This window comes from Pan troglodytes, chromosome 8 (assembly GCF_028858775.2).
Source record: "Pan troglodytes isolate AG18354 chromosome 8, NHGRI_mPanTro3-v2.0_pri, whole genome shotgun sequence".
In the NCBI taxonomy this organism is placed as follows: Eukaryota; Metazoa; Chordata; class Mammalia; order Primates; family Hominidae; genus Pan; species Pan troglodytes.
The window spans coordinates 63,765,115-63,790,125 of record NC_072406.2 but is presented as its reverse complement, the minus strand read 5'-3'; the positions used below and the strand labels follow the sequence as shown (position 1 = coordinate 63,790,125).

The 25,011-nt window shown below is 37.0% G+C and overlaps 1 protein-coding gene and 1 pseudogene across 7 annotated transcripts in view; both read right to left on the bottom strand.

Moving 5' to 3' along the window:
* The window catches only part of PRKG1 (protein kinase cGMP-dependent 1), a 1,291,606-nt gene that overhangs the window by 895,090 nt on the left and 371,505 nt on the right, over positions 1 to 25,011 (bottom strand). The window lies entirely within an intron of this gene.
* LOC129136188 (ras suppressor protein 1-like) overlaps positions 1,434 to 25,011 on the bottom strand; it is a 172,261-nt pseudogene continuing 148,683 nt past the window's right edge. Inside the window, exon 1 of the transcript XR_008537532.2 lies at positions 1,434 to 25,011. This exon is cut by the window's right edge and continues 148,683 nt beyond it. The product of XR_008537532.2 is annotated as a ras suppressor protein 1-like (transcript).

Genomic DNA, 25,011 nt, shown 5'->3' with positions numbered 1-25,011 from the left:
TTTTTATAAAATATGTTACAGAATTATAAAATTACCAAAACAATCTAGAGGCATCGTTGAGTGTTAGGAGAATTTAATTGGAAAGACAGAATTTTTTTTTCCTCACATGACATTGAACATTTCAAAAACACTGTTGCCCTTTTACTGAAAAGCTAATATTTCCCTCCAGATTTCTGATTCTCATATTCATAGGGCCTTTGGTAAGCTAAACTTTAACTTGAGGCTCAAGACTATATAAATATTTATCATGGACAGAAAATTTAAAAAGAAATCTTAGTGATTTTAGGCATCAAAGAGATTTGTGTGGTGTAATAAAAGAGTCCTGGACTTAAATTCAGGGGGTTTGCATCTGATCTTTGATCTGTCACTATTTGAGCTAGTCTCACTGGACTTGGTTTCTTTACCTCAGAAGTAAGAGAGTCAGATCAGATGTCTTCACATATGCCCCCAAACTGTGGCAATATGTGATGGCTATAGGGAACACTTTAAAATAAAAGGGGGAATATACATTACTAATGAAAAGAAAGTGTCCCAATTCAAAACACCAACTCATAGTAACGGTCTTATATATGGCTTGAAACAAAAGTGTATTTTAGGGTTTGATAAAAGTAAGTTTCAAAAATATACCACATCATTTCTTCAACTCTTAAATTAGAACATTAAATGTTAAACACTTTAAGAAATAAATGAAAAAACAAAAATATCATTGTCAGTCAACCCACTAACTTCAAAGCTGACATTCTTAATTTAGACAGTAAAAAACTGGATTTAATTTTAAAAATGACTTCACACCATATGCCCAACATTAAATGTTTATTATTAATAATAAAATATATCAGTAGCAGCAGTCACTTTTAGAAAACCAGTGCAACTTAGATAAGTCCAAATAGAATGAAATATATTAGAACATACTGGAGGAGAAGGGAAATGATTCCATGTGTAGAAATGAAAATACAACTTAATATGTTTAAAAGAAATAACAACTAAAGGGAGTTAGCAAACTACATGAAATAATTTTTTGTCCTGCTATGTGGCACTTAACCAGCCAGAAAGCTAAAAGCTGGCCTTTCGAATATTTGTCATATGAATGTTTCAATATCAATTCAGGTACCAAGCCTTCCTAAGTGAAACAGGCAGAAAACAGCAAGGGTTCATCATTGGGTTGGCAATAAACAGGTAGTAACTATTCCTGCTGGGAGAATTAATCTCTAAAAAGAGGTGTGATGGACTGGAAGGACTTTATAGCCAAAGAAAAATGACTGGCTACATAATTTGTAGTGCCCAGTGGAAAATGAAAATGCAGGGCCCCTTCTTTAAATATATATATTAAGTTTATTTAAATTTCATATATTTATATATAATATTTACATATTTAAACTTATTTTTATTTATATGTATATATATAAAATATATAACATTTCAAGAGGACCACTGCAGAACATTAAACCAAGTGCAGACCCCCTTGACCACGGGCCCTGTGGAACTACACAGTTCCCACATTTATGGGGCTGCTTGTCCTGTAGACAGTTCATTTCTTGTTCAGCCACCTATTAGTTCTGTATGGGACCTTGTGCCAGATGATTGGCTGCTCTCACCTTCAGTTCTTCATTCGTAAAATAATTATATAAGTACCCCATAGGTCTGTTGTAAAAGTCACATTGACCAATATGTATTATTTTTTAAATATACTAGTATCAATAGCTTGGTGGGTGAGGACACTCCTCTTTATGATTACAATTTATAAAATTCTATTTGTAAATCCCAACAGTTTTTTCTTTTCTTATGAGGTCTTAAGAGGTGAATTGATAAGCAATGAACATGAATATTCCAAAGCGGGTAACCATTTTTATCTCCAACACAAAGACTTTGTGGTTCTTACTGATTTCCCTTAAATGATTTATTATAAGAATACAAGAGTGCTGTGATGATTAATTTTATGTGTCAACTTGACTGGGCCATGGGATGCCTAGAAAATTGATCAAACATTTTTTGGGTGTGTCTCTGAGGGTGTTTCTTGATAAGATTAACATTGGAATTGGTAGGCTGAGTAGAGCAGATTTCTCTCTTGAATGTGGGTGGACTTGATCCAATCAATTAAATACCTGAATGGCACAAAAAGGCCGAGTAAGAGGAAATTCCTCCTGCTTGACTGCTTAAGCTGGGACATTAGTCTTTTCCAGCCTTTGTACTTGGAATGAAGCATGCACTGTTCTTGGGCCTCTAGCTCATTGGTTTCTGGACTAGAACTTAGATCATCAGCTCTCCTACTTCTCAGGCCTTTGGACTCAGACTCAATTACACCATCACCAGTCCTGGGTCTCCAGTTTGCCAACTGCAGATCTTAGGAATTTTCAGCTTCCAAAATTGTGTGAGCCAATTCCTTAAAGTTTCTTTAAAGAACCCTGAGTAATACATGACTGCTATAGAAACAGTCACACTCATATTAATACAAGTCCCTGATTTTCCTAGAACAAAAATATTGTAGACAATATTTTATTGCTCTCAGTTCACCATGGGATCTGAAAGATTGAAACATCTGAATAATGGAACAAGAGGAAACATTCTCTTGGAAAAGGAGGTCTAATGTGTATGCAACTTACACCATATAATTTTCGAGAACACAAGGCATCTATACTGCTTTTTAGTAAATTTAACTTTTATTATCAGTAAGAGTACATTTTTACACTCTAATTTAAACCAATGAGAAATTTAACTCATGATTTTTTCTACTCTTGAAGGTGAAGATTTTGGAGATTATTAAAGTTCAGTGCAACGTCTTTTGTATATATCCTCTTGATAGACACCTATTAGTAGAATAGAAGGGAGAAATGTGAGAGAGGAAAAAGAAAACTAGGAGATAATCCCTGTGGCTTCTTTTTGGCCTCTACTCCTTTTCAGTTCAAAGAAATATAGTAGAAGAAATAAAGAGCCTTTCTGATTTTAAACCATCAGGTTACTATTTCAGAGTCTAGGTGGCTAAAAACCCCATGGGGGCACTGTGAATGGTCCCTGATTTAAGGACTGGTTTGTTTGCGGCCAATCCCATGAATGAGGGCTTCGATTCAGAAAACCAAGGCCAATGTAGGAGTCCATCACAGGGTCTGATTCTGAAGATGATGAGGGCTTAGAATGATAAGCATATTCACATGTGCCCTCTGTTAACCTGACCCAGGGAAAGGCTAAGAACACATTTGGTCCATCACAGGAATGGAATGGGCTACTGTGGGTAAACAGCATTCACTTAATGGATTGGGTTAAAAAATTGCTTGCATTTAAAAAATAGATAAATGAATTACTTATTTGATGTATTGTCCTTAACGTATGCATTATCAACCATTATTTAGAGATCTCAGGTTCTGCTGTTTATTTTCACTTGTCTTTTTTGTTACAAAGATTGACTGTGTTAAATAGGAAGAAATACACTGTGTGAATGTTTTAATATCCAGTCATCTTTATATATGGGTGATGTTGACATCTGGAATATTTGTCAACCAGAGCACCATTACTTTTTTTCTGATAACACATAATGTATTGCATTACCCAACCAAAGCCGTTTCACAAGGCCTTAAGGCATGCACTTTAAGCACTCCTGTGTTTTTATTAGTAACTTCAATACATACTAATGAAAACATCCATTAGGACAACTTCATAAAAGATATTTTCCTACATCAACAACAAGGTTCGAGAGACAATCCTTTACTTGCAATACTTATTATAAAGAAGATTATGTTCTTGTTTCATTTGTTTGCTTTGTTTTGTTTTAGTTTTTACAAAAGGAAATAGTACAGAACTCATGAAAACAGAGTTATGTGCACTGTTTTAATTTACTATTTTATCATCTTCAGTATCACTCAACAGCTATTTCATGTGTACCTGGTATCATTATAAGAGCTACGGGGAATTCCATGGGAATATGAGTTATGACCATTGCCCTCAAAGAAAGTCTAAATAGGGAAGTGGGAACAGCAATGAGGCTGTTGCTGAGAGTGGAAGCTGGGTAGGAAAAGAAATAATGTCAGGAAGAGTCTAATAATAGAGAGGAGAGGACCAGGGGAAGAATGGAGGGATTCACGATAAAAATAGCTGGGTGACAGGGAGCAAGTGGGTGGGTGAGGGTTTATTAGTAAAAATTGTAGAAGTGAAACAATTTTGATTAACAATCAAACTCAGAATGTGGCCCTACAAAAACATTTTACAAACAAGAAAACTGAGTTCCAAGAAGTTCACACAACTGCTGAGTGATGAAGCCACAATTGAAGAACAGGCTCCTTAAATCCGAATCTCCCACGCCACTCTGCCTGCCTGAATCCCTCAGCCTCTGCCATAAGCACTGAGGTCTCAGGCTCCTATGGGAGTGATTTATTTTAGTGTCCTTGGGGATAAATATAATTTTATAACATTTGTTTTTATGAAGGTAGAACTTGTACATGTAGCTGACCACACTAACATATATTTGGAATTTTAGAATAAGACTTAATTCTAAATTCAGATTGTTCTTTGAGTTGGGCTCTGGCTGCAATCTTAGCTCCCCCTCTGAAACAGAGTTTCTCATTCCCATCTCTGGTCTTTGAAGAAGGATGATAAAACGAAAAAGAATTTTTTTTTTCAAAGAGAATTCATTTAACAGTTATATTGATGTCTTGATCAAACAGAATTAAATCTTTCAGGTGGTGCTTTTTTTCTTCTTTTTGTTAATGTACCTCATTTACAAGCCATTGCTCTCTTACCCTTTACTGCTCTTTGCTTAATCAACATAGGATGATGATTACAATAAGACAGCAGAATAAACAAAGAAGTACAAGCAACCTTTCAGGAAAGCTGCATAATTGAAGACAATTCACAGAATTATGCTCTCATTCATTAAAAAGAGTTGATAATCAAAGACAGATTCATCAGCACAGAGTAAGCAGAAGGGCTGTTTCACGTAGAGGCAAGGTGAATAACATGTGAGGTCCAAAAATCAAAGGATTAGTCTCAGAGGAAGAAGAAATACTGGAATAGGCCAGTAGTTTCCCTCATGGTTACATCAGGAGCTTTGATATGGGACAGGTCAGTCAAGAGATGGGTTTAGAGTGGTTACAACCAGGTATTCTAGAGCTTCCTGGTTCCCAGCATTCAAATCTCAGCTCCACAGGATGTGCTACATGTACTTGGGCAAGGTACTTAAACTCCGTGTGCCTCTGTTTTCTCAACTGCAAAGTGGTAATTATACTAATAGCCCCTACCTCATAGGCTTGCTGTAAAAATTAAATGTGTGAATTTCTATTGCTATATAAAGGGCTTAGAGTACTGCCTGACATAGTAAAGTACAATATAAGTGTTTGCTGCCTTCTAATTGTCCTCTTCCCTCATCTTTTTTTCCTTTGTTTTCCCTCCTTCTCTTTCTTCTACTCCTCCTCATTCTACTTGCCTGATCTTGGACAAGTTGACGAACCTCTTGGCTTCCACACCTGTAAACTCAGGATAATAAGACTGTAGCGATATTTGGTTGTCTATTGTCTATTCAGCACCGACTTCATTCTTCCTAACAAGACTTTGGTGTTGTTCAGGGATCTTCTCTATCCTCACACAACCGTGGGAAACAGGGGAAGTAAACCCAAATCACTAGCTCCAGGGGTAGATCTTACTGGTGAGCCAATCATTATAAGCCCATCTGCTTTGCTAGTGAATTGGTCAAGGAACATAGAACTAAGACAAGCAGCACAAGGCATTTCCCTAGAGAGGGTGTTTGGTCTAGGTGTGGGCATATGACACAAATTTACCTAAGCCTACTAAAGGGAAGGATTTATACTCTATGTTTGGATTCTCCTTTCTCCCACTGGATAAGAACAATGAATCATGGCACCCTAGACCCACTGGCAGCTAACTTTTGGTTAAACGGAAAAGCGAAGTTGACACATGGAGAAGGACACAGTTGGAAATGGAGCTGAGAAAATGGAGCCAGAGCTTTGTTCTCCTCTCAACAGCAGCCCACACTAACAATGGAGTTTTAAATGTGTAGTATAATTCATTTCCTTACTGTTCAAGGCACTTTAAATAGGCACTTTGACACTTTCTACCTAAAGCATCTTAACTGACACAAATATTAATACTTACCCCACAGCATTGTTTGAGGTTGTTTTTAAAATGAGATGCTTATAAAGAAGTATGCATCTTACAATACAGAGTACAGATCACATAATAAGTGTAAAGTTGACGATATGTTTACTCTGATAATGGTGCCCAAAGGACTTGACCCAAAGCAGCATTATTATCTTCCATTAATTTCAAGAGGTTAAAGACAGCCCTTAGAAATTCCAACCTTACTTAATCACAGATGGGACTCAATCATTGGATCTCTGCCTTCAACTATACCTCAGCGTTCAGTAGAAGATTTCATAGATACTACTTTGAAAGAGAAAATTCTTTTTGTTGTTCTCATATCACCTTATCTAAACTTTAAGAATAGCCTCCATTCTAAGATGTTAATAAACAAATTCATCTTTTCCCTTTTCTATATTATTCATAACTCTTTAAATTTGAAATTTTTTTCTCAATTTTAAGTCCTTTCAGACTGAGTCCCATCTTTCTTAAGGTCATGCCAAACAAATAATGATGTTTGAAATCTAATTACCAATTCTGACATCAAAAAGCATGAAAAAAAACTGAAGAGAACATTCGGGGGAAAAAAAACCAACAACAAAAATAAATTCTTGATTATATTTTAGGTAGTCTGTTTTTATCCCTGACCATATGCTTTATTTCTGAATGTCTCTTTTCCTTCCAGAAAGGGAGGTACTTTACGGCAATCCCAGAGCTCGTGACACAAGGTAATACAGCTCTCAGCAATCAACAATGTTGTATGATAGGACTTCCATGTAATGCAATTATAAACAATCAAGCTAAAACATTAGGCATCCTTCTTGTTTAGGGTGACTTATAAATATAAATCTGAGCTGGAGAAATGAAAGCAAGCACAAGCCAAATTGTCTTAACTTCCCCATGGTATACATGTAATGTTTTCTTTTTTCAGGTTTCTGTTTACATATTCTTAGTTCTTTTCCATTTTAATGACTAAGCAATGAGTAGCTTGATTTACTAAATCTAACTAGAAAAAAATTTCATTGGCTCAAGGCCAAAGTTTTGAGTCAAGAAGAGAGAAACTTGAAACTATAGACTAGATGTCCAAGTTCTGTGACTCAATTCTGCACTGGGATCTAGTAAAACTCATTTAGCAACTAAGCTCTCCATGCCCAGTTGTGAATCACTCAATCACTGCACCAAGAAAAGCAGCTATGATGACTGGTTTTACCTCCATGTGAGGGGTACTGATTGAGTTTCATTTCTTCATTCATTCATTCATTCATTCACTCACTCATTTACATCATTTCCTCATGCATTTATTCCATACTTTTTTCATTTCCTTTTTTTTTTTTTTTTTTTTTTTTTTTTAAGATGGAGGCTTGCTCTGTTGCCCAGGCTGGAGTGCAGTGGCATGATCTTGGCTCACTGAAACCTCCGCCTCCTGGGTTCAACTGATTCTCCTGCCTTAGCCTCCTGAGTAGCTGGGACTACAGGTGTGTGCCACCATGTCCAGCTAATTTTTGTATTTTTAGTAGAGATGGGGTTTCACCATGTTGGCCAGGCTGGTCTTTGTGAAAAACACACATTTACCCATCCAAATTCAAAGAATGGACTCAGAGGCACAGTGAAAGTGAAACTTCTAATAGCAGTCTTGCAAGATGGGTGTCTGGTAGGCAGGCACACCCAGGGCAGTTACAGCAGATAATTTATCTCCCAGCACACAAGTTCTTCTCCCAGTTCCTCCTTGGTCGAGTACTATGGGGTTACAATCTTCCTGGACGTCGCCTAAGTTTCATTATTCCCCTTATAAGGTTATACCCTGGACCCCTTCCCTGGTTAAGTTTCAATTTCCCAATAACAAAACTTTCTTCCCTTTTATGGGCTGACCCCTCCTCTACATTCTGTTCACTTAATTGTGACCTTTTAGGTGCATGAGCTGTGCCATTTGTTACATCCACAAGCTGGCTGCCAGTACTTAGATTTATCATGCCTTGAAAATGGACCATTTAAAATGTTTTCCCAGTCTTGAACTCCTGACCTCAGGTGACCTGCCAGCCTCAGTCTCCCAAAGTGCTGGGATTACAGGTGTGAGCCACTGCACCAGGCCTATTTCATACTTTTTCAACAAACAACTTTAAATTACTATGTGAAAGGCACCTTTCTAATTAGGATGATAGAGAAATAAACAAAATAGAAACAAAAAAATCTCTTTTTTCACGGAGATTATGCTTAACGGGGAGGCAATGGTGTTCTGGCAAACCACCTCTCCAAAATAAAAGCCCTCATTGGTAGCATTTGCCAATTTCCATGGTGTAAATACTCCCACTATGGATAATCAGCTCGCAAAACTCCCAAATAGTTAGCAATTTTCTTTTGCAAACTAGAGTAAGCAGGCTCCCTATACCACTGGTGGGAGATTAGACAATAAATAAGTAAAATATGTAGTCTGTAAATAGAGGTCAATGCTTTGGAGGAAAATAAGGCAGGGAAAGGGAATATTTAAGTGTTTGGGGGTAGAGAGAGAGTGCAATTAGAAATAGCCTAGACATAGAGGGCTTCAACAGGGCTGATCACACCTCTTATGGTGGAGAAGAATGAGCCAGGAGTGAAAACAGCACAGTATCTCTGTGGTCTAAATAGCATATCAACCAAGAATATTAGTTTTAGTCTGTGTATAAGATGCCTCAGTCTACTTATTTTAGCCCAGTATGGTCTCACTTGTGCTTTTCCTCATAGCTATAGATTGTGCAAAAATGGATTAGAGATTCAACAGGTTGAAAATATTTACCTCATCCAGTCTGTTAGTAACACAGCCCTCTGCCTGCCAATGTGCACTGTCCAAAAGTTTTATTCCTTGTCTCAAAGGTTAGCCTGACAGCCTCACTCTCTCAACTCTTCAGTTAAATCTGTCGAGTGAACAGAAGGATGTAAAATTAATCTCAGAGCTAACACAAACAGGCAGACAACTTCTTGTGTAAAATGTGAAGAGTTTCAAAACTTGCTCTTCATGTGAATGTCATAAGAATAACCAAAATGTCCAGCTACAGAAAGTTGGATAAGCTCTACAGATGCAACGGAATTATTAAGAGGGAAGGGAATTTAAAACCATTATTTAAATATAATTGTAATTAATTGGAAAGATGTTCATTTTATTAAAGATAATGACCACAACAACTAATATCTTTTGGATATTTTGCTTCTTATGCTCTTGTTTCCTCATCTATAAAAGGGACTAATAATGAAAATAACTTTACAGGTAACTGTGAGGTTTACATAATACATCTAAAAGTTAGTACATCAATTAACTACATGTAATAAATATAATGTACTAATAAATAGAATACATGTGATAAATGTTAGCTTTTCTCCTCCTCTTCATTATTGTTATTATTACCTTGTGCCAGACATCACAAGGTATGTGGTATCAATAATAACTGACACAAGGTATGTGGTATCAATAATAATTGACACAATCTATGTGTCAGTAATAATGTCCCCATTTAATAAATAAAGATATTAAACACAGGAATTTTAGTAAGGTGCCTTATGTCACAGAATGAGTAAGAGGTGGGATAGAGAGTCAAAGCCAGATAGTCAAGCTCACCATGACTGTGCTATAAGACAAAAATATATTCAAGATCAGCATAAACCCTGCCAAATATTCTTAGGTCCATAAGGACAAAAACTGTGGCTTACATTTACTATTATATAGAAATTTCTCACCATTCTGCATTAATACACTGGGAAAACCATGGTTAACTCTATTTACTAAGTGCTTATTCATGTCTTAAATGTCTAATATGAGTTCTTTCATATAATCCCCCCATGAGTGACATTAATACTATCCCATTTTTTTTTCAGATGAGAAAATTGAGTCAGAGAATTTAAATAAATCATCCTGCATCACACAGGTCACAGCAGCAGTGCCAAGACTGAAACTCAGGTCTATTGGATTCTTCATCACTGTGATTTTTCTGCTTAATCTGCTTAGCTAGCAACCCCAAGAACAACTACATAATGTTTTCATTAGGCCCCCTAATATGTGCATAGAGGTTAGAGGTTTTATGTAAATGTACAATAGTCTCCTCTTCTATTAATTACAATGTGTAAACAAGGAAAAATGCAGAGCTCAGTGGGAAGCTGAACACTAGCGCTCAAATGCCTGAAAGAACCAATTAGCTCAGGTCTACAGATCCCTTGTACTGCTAAATGGTCGGCTAGTGCTATGGAAAACTGTACACTTCTACCATAAGATCAATCTCTCTGCCATTTCCAATCTGTGTTATGCATGAATCATGCATTTTAAGACTAGATAACATGGAGTAATGGCTTCAAAAACTCTCCCAGGCATAAAAATAGAAGCTTAGTGCTCCTGATATGGATTCCCCACTGTCTCAAAGTAACCACTTTCAGTCTTTTCAGAAAGAGCACACAGACTTTTTGCAGCAGCATTTTAGGCATTCTACTATTCCTTGTAATTTTCTCAATTCATACTTCTTGCAGACTAGAGGAAAGGATGTCTTTGGCCCAAAGGCCAAGGCTAAAGCAAACAGAGCATCTCTCATAATGAGACATCCTGGAGCCTGGTAAGAAATGTACTGTGCCACTCAGTGCTCTGCAATGTCTAGTGACATAAGTGATCAATCAGCTAGCTCGGAGTTTCATTCGTGATTAGGCCAGAGCCAGGAGTCTAACCCAGGTCTCTCAACCTTCAGAGGCCAGGAGCTCAGTCACTGTGCTGGTGAAATTCTCTGGAAGCCAGCAAGGTCATGTAAATGAGCGAAGGAGGCAAGGTGTAAGCAACAGGCGATGAAGCACAGGTGGCACTTGGGGAATGTGTGGTCCTTTCCAATACCTCTTCTAATGAAAGCAGTTGCTGCTCTGCTCCAGCTGACAGTTGCCATAAGCAAAATAGCCAGGTTTTGTTTTATCTTTCAATTTATTTTTTTAAAGAAAAACAACAAATCAGGATTTTAGATGAAATTTCAAAATTGTTCAATATTAGCAACGAATTTAGAAAAAAAAAAACACCATGTGGGATAAACACACATAACCAGATATGACCCATAGGTGCCCGCTTCATGGCTTGTATTCTACTATGTTGTCTTTTCAGCAGTGCTAGCAGAGCCCAGGCTACCACTAGCTGCTGCTAATGTTTCCAGCAAACTTTTAACCCTTCATGGTGAGTTCAACAAGTTCTGATCTAAAAATAACTTATGAACACATAATATGATAGTAATGGCCTTCATTTATTGAGCTCCTATCATGTATCAACTGAGACAAAGCCTCTAAGGTGGATATTCTTATTAACCTTATTTTACAGATAACAAAGCTGAGGAACTTGAGCAGGTGTATACTCTGCCCAAGGTCACACTGGTAGCAAGAAATAGAATTAGGTGTTTGTCCAAATATTCAGGTTTCAGATTACTCTGAACTACTACGTGAAATAAAATATCCAGTTATGCATACAGTTAGCACAGAGACTACTGAGAATAAGATTTCTGTTTATTGCCTGAAGGGATAAATACTGTTTTGTTTTTTTTTAACTGCTAACAGGTTATAACATTAAGTGTATTCAGAAATAACACAATCTATGGACATTTGGTTTATCACCAATTGATGGTGATATTTCTGTTACCATTAAAAATGGACTGGCCAGGCGCAGTGGCTCACGACTGTACTCCCAGCAGTTTGGGAGTCCCAGGCAGACGGATCACCTGAGGTCAGGAGTTCAAAAACAGTCTGGCCAACATGGTGAAACCTTTTCTCCACTAAAAAAAATACAAAATTAGCTGAGCGTTGTGGCAGGTGCCTGTAATCCCAGCTACTCGGGAGGCTGAGGCAGGAGAATCACTTGAACCCAGGAGGTGGAGGTTGCAGTGAGCCGAGATCGCGCCCTTGCACTCCAGCCTGGGCTACAAGAGCAAAACTCTCTCAAAAACAAACAAACAAAAAACAACAACAAAGAAAACAAGCAAACAAACAAAACCCTAGTAAATGTGACTTGAAATAAATGGGCTTCATAAAATGTTAATGTCCTTTGGAAAAGTAACCCACCCTTGAGAATTTATTCTAAAACTAATTTAAAATACAAAAAAAGGTATTATCTCAGAAGTGTTAACAGCATCCAATTTTTTTCAATAGCAAACAAGATAAAAATAACCAAACTGCTCAGGAGAATAAGACCAAGTATTTTTGATATACCAATATGGTGAAAGATTTAATCATTAAAAATGAATCCCTAATAATTATTGGTAACAATATATTTCTCTAATGAAACACTGAGAAAAGAGAAAGAGACACAACTGTATTGTGATTGGAACTATGTATAAACTGTAAAAAATGTAAGCTAGAAGGAAAAACAAATTAAGCTTTGGGATGATTTCATGTTTAATTAATTGAATTATGAATAGTTTAGAAAAGAAAAGGGGTTTTCAACTGCTTTTATTGGTCCATTGTTGTAGTAGCATTTGCTGCAGCTGGATTTAACTCAACCCAAATTTGGATAAATACCCAAGGCATCACTCAGCTTAATCCAAGATTCTAGATTAACTTTTTACTGTCTCTGTTGAGCATAACCTTTTGTCGGTTTGCACATTTTCTGCAACAATTTCTACAGAGTAGTGTTTCGCATACATGGAAGAGCTATCTGGGAATAAACTGTCATCTGTGAATAACTACCATGAATATTTATAAGTTACAATGTATAGTTTCAAAGCAAGCTTCCATGTGGTTCTTAAAGTAAATATACTCTCATTTTAATTACTTCACTCTTGTTATCCCTAAGATGTATACAAAGCTTTCTCCTTCACATCCTTCAGGCCACTGATAAGAACTACCCTGATCACTTTATCTAAAATAGTAACACCCCCCCACCACCAACACTCATATTATATATTTATATGTTTATCTTCTGCCTTTCTCCAGTAGATTGTAATCTGCATCAGGGTAGGATTTTGTCCTTGTTACTCAGTGTTAAGTCCCTCACACCTTGAATAGTATATGGCACTTCACATGCAACAGGCTGCGTATCCCTAATTTGAAAATCCCAAACCTGAAAATCTCCAAGTTCTGAAACTTTTTGAGTGCTGACATGACACTAAAAGGAAATGCTCACTGGAACATTTTGGATTTCAGATTTTCACATATGAGATGCTCAGCCAGTATGTCTTCTATGAATATTCCAAAATCCAAAAAAAACCCCAAATCCAAAACACTCTGGTCCCAAGCATTTCAGATAAGGATGCTCATTCTGTCATAGCATCTAACAGTAATGCAGTACCTCCTCTATGCCAGCCACTATTCTAGCTGTTTTATTTATGTAAATTATGTAATATTCCTAATGACCCTATAAATAGGTACTATTATTATTTTCACTCACAGATGAAGACTCCAATGCATATACAAGTTAAATAATCTTTCTAACTTACAGTAGCAGATAGACTCTAAGATGACCCCTGATTATCTCTACATCCTGATATGCATGCCTTATTTAATTCCCTCTCTTCCAATGTAAGTAGAATAGGTACATTGATTCTAACCAATAGAGTATGGCAAAAGGTAATGGAATGTTACATCAATGATTACGTTACCTAATGTTGTAACTGCTGTCTTGCTGGCAGACTCTACTGACTCTCTCTCTCTCTCTCTCCTTCTGACTTTGATGAAGTAAACTGCCATATGGAGAGGCCCACATGGCAAGAAGCTGAGGGTAGACTCTAGCCTACAGCCATGAAAGAGCTGAGGTCCTCAGTCTGACAACCAGCAAAGGACTGAATCCTGCCAACACTCACGTGAACTTAGAAGCAGATTTCTCCTTAGTCTGTCTCGTGCTTCTACAACAAAATACCTGAGACTGGGTAATTTATAAAGAATAGACATTTATTTCTTACCGTTCTGGAGGGTGGGAATTCCAACATCAAAGCAGCATTGGGTTCAATTGTCTGGTGAGGGCTGCTCTCTGCTTCCAAGATGGCACCTTGAACACTGTATCCTCTGGAGGGGAGGAATGCTGGGTCCTCACAAGATACAAGGTGAAAGGGCGAAAAAGAGACCCAACTCCCTCTTTCAAGCCCCTTTAGAAGGGCACCTAATCCCATTTATGTGGGAGGAGTCCTCACGACCTAAACACCTCTTAAAGGCCTTACCTCTTAATCTATCACATTAGAAACACCTGCGTTAACTCTGCAGCCATAAAAAAGGATGAGTTAATGTCCTTTGCAGGGACATGGATGAAACTGGAAATCATCATTCTCAGCAAACTAACACAACAGCAGAGAACCAAACACTGCATGTTCTCACTCATGGGTGGGAGTTGAACAATGAGAACACATGGGCACAGGGAGGGGAACATAACACACCGGGGCCTGTCGGGGATTGGGGGTGGGGGTGCTAGGGGAGGGACTGCATTAGGAGAAATACGTAACATAGATGACAGGTTGATGGGTGCATGGCATGTGTACACCTATGTAACAAACCTGCACGTTTTGCACATGTATCCCAGAACTTAAAGTACATATATATATATTTTTATTTATTTATTTTATTTTTTTTTTTTTTGCAACCTCTGCCAGCCAGGTTCAAGTGATTTTCCTGCCTCAGCCTCCTGAGTAGCTGGGATTACAGGCGCCTTACACCGCCCCCAGCTAATTTTTGTAGTTTTACTAGAGACAGGGTTTCACCATGTTAGCCAGGCTGGTCTTGAACTCCTGACCTCATGATACCCCTGCCTCGGCCTCCCAAAGTGCTGGGATTACAGGCGTGAGCCACCATGCCCAGCCAAAGTATAATTTTTTTAAAAACGAAAAGAGACAGCATGGATAAAGAAAAAAAAGAAAGAAAAGAAACACCTGCGTTAGTTTGCTGATGATAATGGCTTCCAGCTTCATCCATGTTCCTGCAAAGGACATGATCTTGTTTCTTTTTATGGCTGCATAGTATTCTGTGGTGTGTATGTACCATATTTTTAAAAATCCAGTCTATCATTGATGGGCATTTGGGTTGATTAAGGGAACAACACATACTAGGGACTGTCAGGGGAGGGTAGGGGGTGGCGGAGAGCATCGGGAAATATAGCTAAGGCATGCCAGGCATAATATCTAGGTAACAGGCTGATTGGTGCAGCAAACCACCATGGCACACGTTTATCTATGTAACAAACCTGCACATCCCGCACATGTACCCTGGAACTAATTTTATTTTTTAAAAAAGAAACACCTGAATTTTGGAGAGGACACATTCGAATCATAGCACCTCCTTATCAAACCTTAGGTGAGACTCTATCCCTGGCTGATGCCTTACTTGCAGTTTTCTGAGAGACCCAGAAGCAGAGGGCTCAGATTCTTAATTTCCAGATTCTGGATCCACAGAAACTGTGAAATAATAACTTTGTGTTGCTTCATGTTGCTAAGTTTGTGAAAATTTGTTACACAGAAATAGATAACATATAGTTACAGTAAGTTTTTTTATTCAAATGTAGGAAGTCTAGAATCTCTATTTTAAACCACTATGCTATATTGCCTCTCAAAAAATATTTGTGTGATTAATGAATCGATGGATGGATGGATGGACATAATGGTAGCCTTTAGAGCCATATTTTAAGATGCTAAAATAACCCTGATCCTTAAACCTGTCAGAGACATTACAAGAAAAAGAAAACATCAGTAAACTCTCTGTCACGAACATAAGTTAAAAAATCCTAAACAAAATATAAGCAAAAGAAATCCAATGAGTCATACAAATATAATACATTATGAACAAGTTGGGTTTATTCCAGGAATATAAGATTGGTTTATTAACTAAAAATCAATAAATTTAAACCACCATATTTATAAAATGAAGCAGAAAAATCATGTGATTATCTCAATAGATGCAGGAAGAGTATTTGATAAAATTATATCTCAATTTGTGATTTTTCAAAGCCCTCTTAGCAAATTTGAAATAGGACAAAATCTATTTCCATTTGTAATGTTTTAAAAAGCTTCAGGAAGAGAAGAGTATCTACATGGAATTATAGGAAATATTATACTTAATGATAAATGTTGAAGCCTTCACTTGATTTTGGAAATGAGAAAAGGCAGTCCACTATTTCCACTTTACTCATCATAGTAGCAGAAGTTCTAGACAGTGTTAAAGCAAGTAAAAAGAGTGATAAGGAAATGGAGAATTAAAATTCTCAAAATTTGCTGGAGACATGATTACACAAGTGAAAAACAAAAGAATCTATATAGAAGCTATTAGAATTAGTAAAGTGATTTAGCAAGGTTTCTGGATACAAGATAAAGAACTCAATTGTACTTTTATATATTAGCAAAAATATATTTAAAAAGGAAATTTAGAATGTAATTTATAAAAGCTCAATACACACAAAAATGCAGGATTAAATTTAATAAAATATGGACAAGGCTGATATAAAAAACGATAAACCTTACTTCATTAGAAATAACCAATTTCACTTATACAACACCATCACTAGTAATTCACTAGCAGTTCCATTAGAGATATGACAGAGGCCATAACCAACATGACATGAAATACTGAAACACATGCTGAGTTATCCATATTTTTTTTTTATGTTTCTAGCACTTCAAACGTATAGAAAACTGGAAATGATGCAGGTTTTGACTTTTCTTCCATTTCTTCCAGTGGCAATGTGTACTGGTTGCCTAGGAAACTGTTACAGCAGGGGACAGAACTGGCTGTACCATCAACCTGAGCTGGGCATAGTTTTCAGTGGTAGCTTGTTAGTTCTCAGCCCCCACGGAAGGGCACCTGTGCAGCTCTACTTGGTACCAGAGTCAATCATTTCCAAAAAGCAGAGGCTGTATATTTTGCTGTTAGCATTTTGGCAAAAAGAAAGAAGAAAGGGGTTGATGATGGTGACTGAGGAGGAAAGCCTGAGCAGGGGCTGTTGAAGGTAGAACTAAGATGTGCAGGTGATGAGACTGCAGAATACAAAGAATGAGATACTTAAGTAAGCTTACTGACCATTTAACAGCATGCTCTGTGGCAGTGCTGGCAGATGGGAATAGGAGTGTTACTCACAAAAGCAACTTGGAAAGTAACTCAGAAAGAGGAGGACATTTTAACTATTATGTGCCAGGGTGCATAACTACAGCACTACATGTCTTTTTAAAAATATTTTTTGTTTGTTTTGTATTCATTACATCAGTTTTTTCTCTCTCACTCTCTCTTGTCCCACCACCCCCTCAGATTCACACACACACAGAGTAATTACTGTCCTCATGTTTTTTTTTCTTTTATTTTTTTAAAGAGATGGGTCTCTAATGTTGCTCAGGCTGGTCTCAAACTCCTGGGCTCAAGCAATCCTCCCCCGATCAACCTCCCAAGTAGCTGGGACCATAGGCATGAGACACCATTCCTGGCATGATCATAATTTTAAAGATAGGTAGTGTAAGTTTCAAAAAGGCTAAATGGCTTGCTTAAGGTCACCTAATTATTAAGCAATGAAGTTGGAATTAAATCCCAATCACGGACCTTATAGACCCTTATCAGGCTGTCTCCAAAGCTGGGACATGTTTTGGGACACAGATAGTGGAAAGGGAGGCAAAGGCCACTGCAGAAATAAAAAAAATGAAAAACTATACCACGCTGACAAATGAGAAGGAAACTAGCAAGGCTGGAATATAGAGGGTGTAGGGCACACAAAGTTTAAAGAGTTATAGGACAAATTAAGAAGGATCTCAAATGCCAAACTGTAGAGCTGGTTTTTACTCTGTAACTACACTGTCCATTACAGTCCCTACGCATGGCCATGTAGGTAGTCTGAATTGGCATGGGCTTTGGGCATAAATTGACATAGGATTTCTAAGACTTAATGTGAAAAAAAACTCATGTAAAATACCTGATTAGTAATTTTTATATTAATTCACATTGACATAATATTTTGGATGTACTGGATTAGAGAAAATATATTATTAAAATTAATTTTACCTTTTTTAGATTTATTTTTTAATATGGCTTCTAAAAATTTTAAATTACATTTATGGTTCACATTGTATTCCTATTGGTCACTGACGGGATGCATTATAAGGCATGGTGAGGGTAAGGCTGGGACTGGCTGCTGCTGGGACTAAACTTTCCTTACACACACACACACACACACACACACACACACTCTCTCTCTCTCTCTTTCTCTTTCTGTGTCTTTCTCTCTCTCTCTTTCTTAACCCCATATTATTATTTTATTATTATTATTTTCAACCTCCAGCCTCCTTAGGAATAGGCCACTCAAGACTCTCATCCCGCTAGGAAAAACTCTGAAATAAAAATAATTTAACCAAACTCTTTTGCAAGAAATAAGGATGGATCCATTTAGCACCCAGAGAGCATTTACATCTTAAAGAAAAAAGTACCTGTGGGGAACAAAGCAACAACAATGGTTTTGTAAGAAAAATAGGTTTCTAAAGTCTTTACCCCTCCGGAAAGAGCATTCAAGCAGGGAGCTCTGGCTCACAAAATCACAGAGGAGGCAGCCTCATAGCAGTCACCCAGTGACTCACTCTTGTTTGCCCTATGATGCTCCAGCCACTCTGACCTTGATATTTCATATGGTACCAAGAAATTACTCATCTCATCATCAAAATGGCAAACACCAGAAGGCAGCAATCACTCCAAAACTGAGTGGCTTGAGCTGGCTTGCTAGAGTTAGTACAAGAAAAAAAAAAGTAAACAATAAACTCATATTTGATTGTTATTCAGGCTATCCCATTTTAGCTGGGCTTTGACATTTTGGTATACATAAATGTCTTTAGTGTAGATGGATATTTTTCATGGGCGTTCTTTTTCTCTCAGAGATGATGTCGTAGAGCATAAGGTGCATAGGGGACACATGGTCCTAAAGCTTCTTGCAAAAACTGACTTGGAAATCCCTCTATTTAATAAAGGTGGTGAGAGTTGTAAGGCCAGTCAAAGGATGGAGAGGAGCTATTAATTGGATAGTGTGATGCTAAGCAAACAGCACTGGACTGGCAACCAAGAGACCTGGATTCCAGTTCTTGCTGTGCAACCAAGAAGCTGTACAGCCTTGGGGAATTACTAACTCTTCTACACCCTACAGCCCCTCTGTCAGATGAAGATCTTCTAAATTGATGGTGTTCAACCTTTGTTTACCTTCCAGACATGAAAGAGATGAGATACTCCCTACTATAGGCTGAGTGTTTGTTTCTCCTCCAAATTCATATGTTGAAACCTACTTCCCAGTGAGATGGTATAACAGAGGCCCCAGAGACCTCCCTCACCCCTCCTGCCATATGAGGACACAGTGACAAGGCGCCATCTATGAACAAGGAAGTGGGCCTTCACCAGACACTGAATCTGTCAATGCCTTGATCTTGGACTTCCAAGTCTCCTCAACTGTGAAAAATGAATTTCTATTGTTTATAAGCCACCTAGTCTATGGTATTCTTCTTATAGAAGCCCAACAGAATAAGACACTCCATTCAGAAACAGTCGCTTCTAATGAAAAAAAAGATTATGAGCACCTCCTATTGGCAGGCACTTATTGTGCATTACGGCAGTGATTTTCAGCTGAAGAAACACGAGCCTTGGGCTTCGAAATCTCCAGGTATATAATCTCACTTTTAGAATCATAGAGACTATCTCATTTCTAAGATTTTTTTCTGGTGTTATGAAGATGAAGGAAATCTCTAAGATTCCTTCACCTAGAATTTAATAACAGTACATTCCTTTTCTCCATTTCTTCTTACTCTCATTTCTCCAATCCATATACCTCATTCTTGGAGACTACTTCCTGATGGTTGTTGATTTGAATAAATCACTGAGGACACTATGCTCCCATGAAGAAAATTTGGTCAAGCCAGTTTAGTCCACAATTTCTCCAGTGTGGCAAAACGATTTTGATTGGGTAGCTTTCTGATACATATTGTTTTCTTCCTGAAGATGTCCTACATTCTAGTACTCTTTAGTCTTGATCCACTAGAAAGAACAGAGTAAGTCTATTGTTCATAGTAAATACTCAGCTTTTAAACATTTCACTCTCTTTTGTCATCCCATGTCACTCTGTAATTTTAAATTAGGTCAGCTATCATTTTCTGAACACCTTTTCTATGTAAGATTTTGGAGGAATATAAACCCAATGTGTGAGTAGTGCTGAAAGGTATAGATGCTAGAAGAACAAGACTATAGACCATGACCTGAGGTAATACAAAGTTCATTTTTACACTAAATTTCAGAATATGAAATTTATATTGATCCCATGAAGCTCCATCCATAGCAGGTTCTTGTCTACTAGGTGAATGGCTATTAAAAAGTCAAGAGAAGCTGTAAAATTTCTTGTATTCTTGACAGTCCTCTACAAGGAAGACGAAAAAAAGTGTAATATGTTTCGATCATGAAGTAGTCAGATCTGAAGACTGCATGCTTTTCAAATAACATAGTAACCTAAAAAATCTAGGCTTGCAATAGGTAAGGAAATACCTTGGGTAATATTCACATTGCAAAAATAAAAGAGTTTATTTTTAGCTAGGAATATTAGATAAAACTACATAAGAAAATATTCTGGCTCTATGATGTTCTTAGGAATTAGTATCTGAGATGGTTTCTGGAAAGCAGGTAGGATTTGGGAAGAGGAGGAGTTGGGACATTTCTACAAAAGGAAATAAAATCAGCAAAACACTATAATCAGAAAGGAGAGGGAAGCCCTGTAAAACAGTTTGTAGACTGGTTTGGCTGGGCAGAGGGGTCAAGCTGAGGTGTAATAAGCAATGTAAATTAAGGACTGTATCTTTGAGTGCTCTGAATGTCAACAGAAAAGATCTATTTTATTACGTGGGGAATACATTTTCTGATTAAGAGAATACCAATTCACTACTGGACCAAAAAACACTGTGTTAGTAGTTGTGCTGTATTAATCATATATTAGGTCACAGAAGAGCAATTTAGATCTCAAAATTGGTAGAGACTTTGAAGTTCTTCTACTCCAAAAATAAGTAGTCTTTGCTTGCTTTAGATGGAATAGAGAAATTAGCAAATCAAAGGACTTTAAAAAGGATGAAAGGTATAAAAATAAGGGGGACAGACACAACAAGAAGGAAAACATAGTATCTATCACTAGAAAGACTCTTGTCTAATTCCTTTTATGGAGCTAGTTGTTAAGTGTGAAAAAAGAAAAAAGGAGTAAATTCCAGCCCTGGGCATCACAAGAGATGTTCCCTCAGCAGCATTTGTACATACGCACATTTGGTTCCTACTTCTGCATATCGACACACCTCTTTAAAGGAAAACAAAATGCCCAAATTACCATTTTTAACTAGTAAGCTCTCTTTCAGTTGAGTTACCCTGTTGCCAAAAACACTCTCTTGCTCTTTTTGGAATTTCAATGTTTTCTTTTTGAGCTCTTTTTACTGGTAGAAGAGATAAGATTTCACAAGCTAATTGGATACGTGCAGCATAACTGTTAAAAGCCTCCCTGTTGAAATCCATGGAGCTGAAAATACTTTCTTTTTAGCTCTTCTGACAACATGGAAAAAAAGAGTCTTAGTTTCTAAATGAAACTGCTCAAAGAGAGGAAAAACCTAGTAAAACAAATCGGTAATCCCTCACTGGTTTTATTAAATGATAAATTAATGAATTTAAAATTCCCCATCCAATTGCTATGATGTAAGTTATTTAATGGTGCAATGGCTCAGAACCCAAGACACCTGGATTACAACAGTTGGTTTAGTCATTAATTTTTGCAGGGGGTCGGAGGGGTCGGAAGGGTAGACTTAGACATGTGTTTTTACCTCTCTAAACAACAAGGCTTAGAAAAATGAGGTAAAATTACTTTCTATTTTCTGTTAAAATAATGAGAGACTTGATTCAGAACATGAAAAAAATGAAGAAATTTTGAAGAAAGCTTTCACGTACATGCTGGAGAAATGATTTTTTATAATCTTGTCTAAATAAGTAAGGACATATATGGATGTATAACACAAATACACACAAACATTTAAATAGTGTGTCTTAGTTCTATGAATTTGAAGGCCAAGAAGGACCTCCAGTTTGTTTAAACAGATTGCCCTGTTAACTTAATAGAGAGATAGAATCTGGAGATAACTGTATTTACAGATAGGTATGTTATCAGGTCTACTAATTTATGGAAAAGAGTAAATAAGTAGAAGCTTGAAAGGCTATAGAGAAGTTATCTCCATAAAGTATGGGCTGATCAGATGCTTCCAAAGTTTTAAAGCTTGTCTTGACAGGAACATTGTTTTCTTGGAGACCAAACTCATTGATTATAGAATGCTCTTTAAAATCTAAGTGGATTTAAGAAGGAACTGGTGACTTTTTAATATCCACTTATAAGTGGTTGCAAACACAGATGAACTCCATGTTCTACTAGGAAAAACTGAAAGACAAAGAATTTCCAAAAGCACTGCCAGGTTTCCAGTTGGTTGGTGTCAGGGTGACATTGCACTTCCTTCAGCAGCAGTGATTGAGGAATCATACCAGAGAAATTATACCAGAGAAATAAAATGAGAAAAAAATGAGAGACTTCAAAGAGATGACCAAAAATAAAAAAATTACCTCATGCAAAAGCAAACTCTAAAAAGTAGAACCAAATAATATAAAACTATCTTTTCCCTTAAATATAAATGATGCCATCTGCCAAGATATAGAACTTGAGTGAAAGAGTCATTTTTAAGCAAAGACCTGGAAACAATTTTTTTTTATTTAGTCTCTTTTACACAGTAATTTTTTTTTTTCGTATAGTGATGGAGAGGAAAAAAAAGATTTAGTACAAAGCTATGCAGCTTGGAAATAAGATTACTTGGGGATAAGTTTATTCTGTTGAAGGGAAACTAGTAAGAATATGCATATAGTGGATGAGACTAGGTACTTAAGAGAGATACTAAGGAATATCCCCCAAAAATGATGTTTCTCAAACTTGATTGTACATTTGAATCCCCTAGGAATCTGGTTAAAATGCAGATTCTAATTTACCAGCTCTGGGATTGGGCTGAGATTCTGCATTTCTACAAAAGCTCCTCAGTGATCCTGATGTTCAGCATCCTTTCACCACATGTTGTTAGAAATAAACAGAAACAATTAAAATTATTAGAATATTCAGCCCCCCAAAATTAACCAATTTATTGGGCCTGAATGGCAGGACTGCTCCACTGTAGAGACAGATGTATCAAGCACCCAGAGTTGGAAGCCACAAACTTTAAGATTATTAAGTTGATTTCCTCTTATCTCATGACATTATACTAACTGCCTTCTGATTATAATTTGATTCCTTGTGCAGGATTTCCTCTAGAGCAAATTGTGCTGGTTAGTCAACCCAGCTCCTACAGGAGGAGGACAGTATGGAAAGAGATTGGGCTTTGAATCAGACAGAATAGGATCTGTTAGATATGTTGTTAATGATGATGAGTGGTGAAAACAGGACGAAGAAGATGATGATGATAGTGACAACAGGCATTTTACTGTGTGCCTACCATGTGCCAGATACTGTGCTTTGTGATTTACACATATTAGATCAATTTTATGACTTAATTCTATCACCCCTGACAGATAAGAAAACCCAAAGTTATAGAGCTAGTAATGGTCTGTAGAGACTTAAATTCATCACTGTCCAGCTCCAAATTGATTTTCTGTGCTAATATATACATCCCAGCAGGAAAAGAACCTTTCATTATAACTGTTACTAAAGTAGGCACTCAGTAAATGGTAATTACTTGTTCTACTTATTATATAGAGTTTACGTGGTTATATTTGAATCCCTTGTGCATTTGGTTCACATGAGTCAGACTTCATAGCCTTATCAACTTGGATAATACTGACTTCTTGAATCTGTAAAGCTGAGAACTAAACTCCTAATCGTGGTAAAGCCACTCCAGGGAGTCTATCTGAGCAATTATTTTAAAAATTCAACCCAGATAAATGAAACATTTCTCAGATATTTACACCAAAGAATTATTATTTTTTTCTATCTATAGGTTTTTCCTGAATTTTTTTTATATAAATCCATCCATTTGAGCTTGGCTAGGTATTTTCCTTATAAAGGGAATTTAGGTTTTTCCCTCTTATTTTTAATATAACAATTTCTAAAGTAATTGTTGGAGTCCTATCTCCAATTTACACAGCCAGCTTGAAAGTGGATGTGATGAAAAGCATGTATTGCCAATGGCATTAAACATACAGATCTTAGTGGATGTTGGAAACGGTCAAGCACATACCACAACTTGGCAAAGATCTCATTTCATGAAGGTTATTGTCAATAGCCTTTTGTGATGTCATATCTCTGAAGGATATTGTGTGCCCAAACCAGATATTTGTATATAAAAGACAAGTAGTGATCAAATGGCTCCTCCCATTTGCCTGACTGCTGAAGAGCCCATCCTAAGACAGCAGACAGGCTAAATGAATGGTCACTTATAAAAAGCTAACCATAGAGTGGATAGAGTGAAGATCCAGTTTCAAGTAAATGGACTAAAATATAGAGAAACCAGCTAAGAGTAAGAGTTAGCGTGGATGATATTTTCCCCTTAGCCATCTAATAAAAAACTGCAGTGACTTTAATCTAATTCTTGTGCTAAGAAGGCTGAGCATGTCCTGCCAGTTTTTAGTTCAGCCCAGGAAAAGAGAGGTCAGTGTTTCTCTGTCATTATTCAAATCAAATGCACCTTTTTTGGTTTAGCATTTTCTAAGAGGTCTTCTCAAATTTCCATTTGTACAGAACAAAGCTATTTGACTTATTTTGATTATTTTTTATTTAGTATGCACATTCTCACTCTAAAGAAATAAGAAACTTTTCAATTAAAAGTACTTTGCCTTTCTGCATGCAAAATCCTTACATTGACGTGGTCAGGGCAGAGAAGGGCAGAGAGCTCCACATGGACTGACTAATGGGTACCACAGGGTTCACATGCTTTGACTTTTCTTAAAGTAGTGCAGGGTGGCAGAGTCATGGTGAAAAGACTC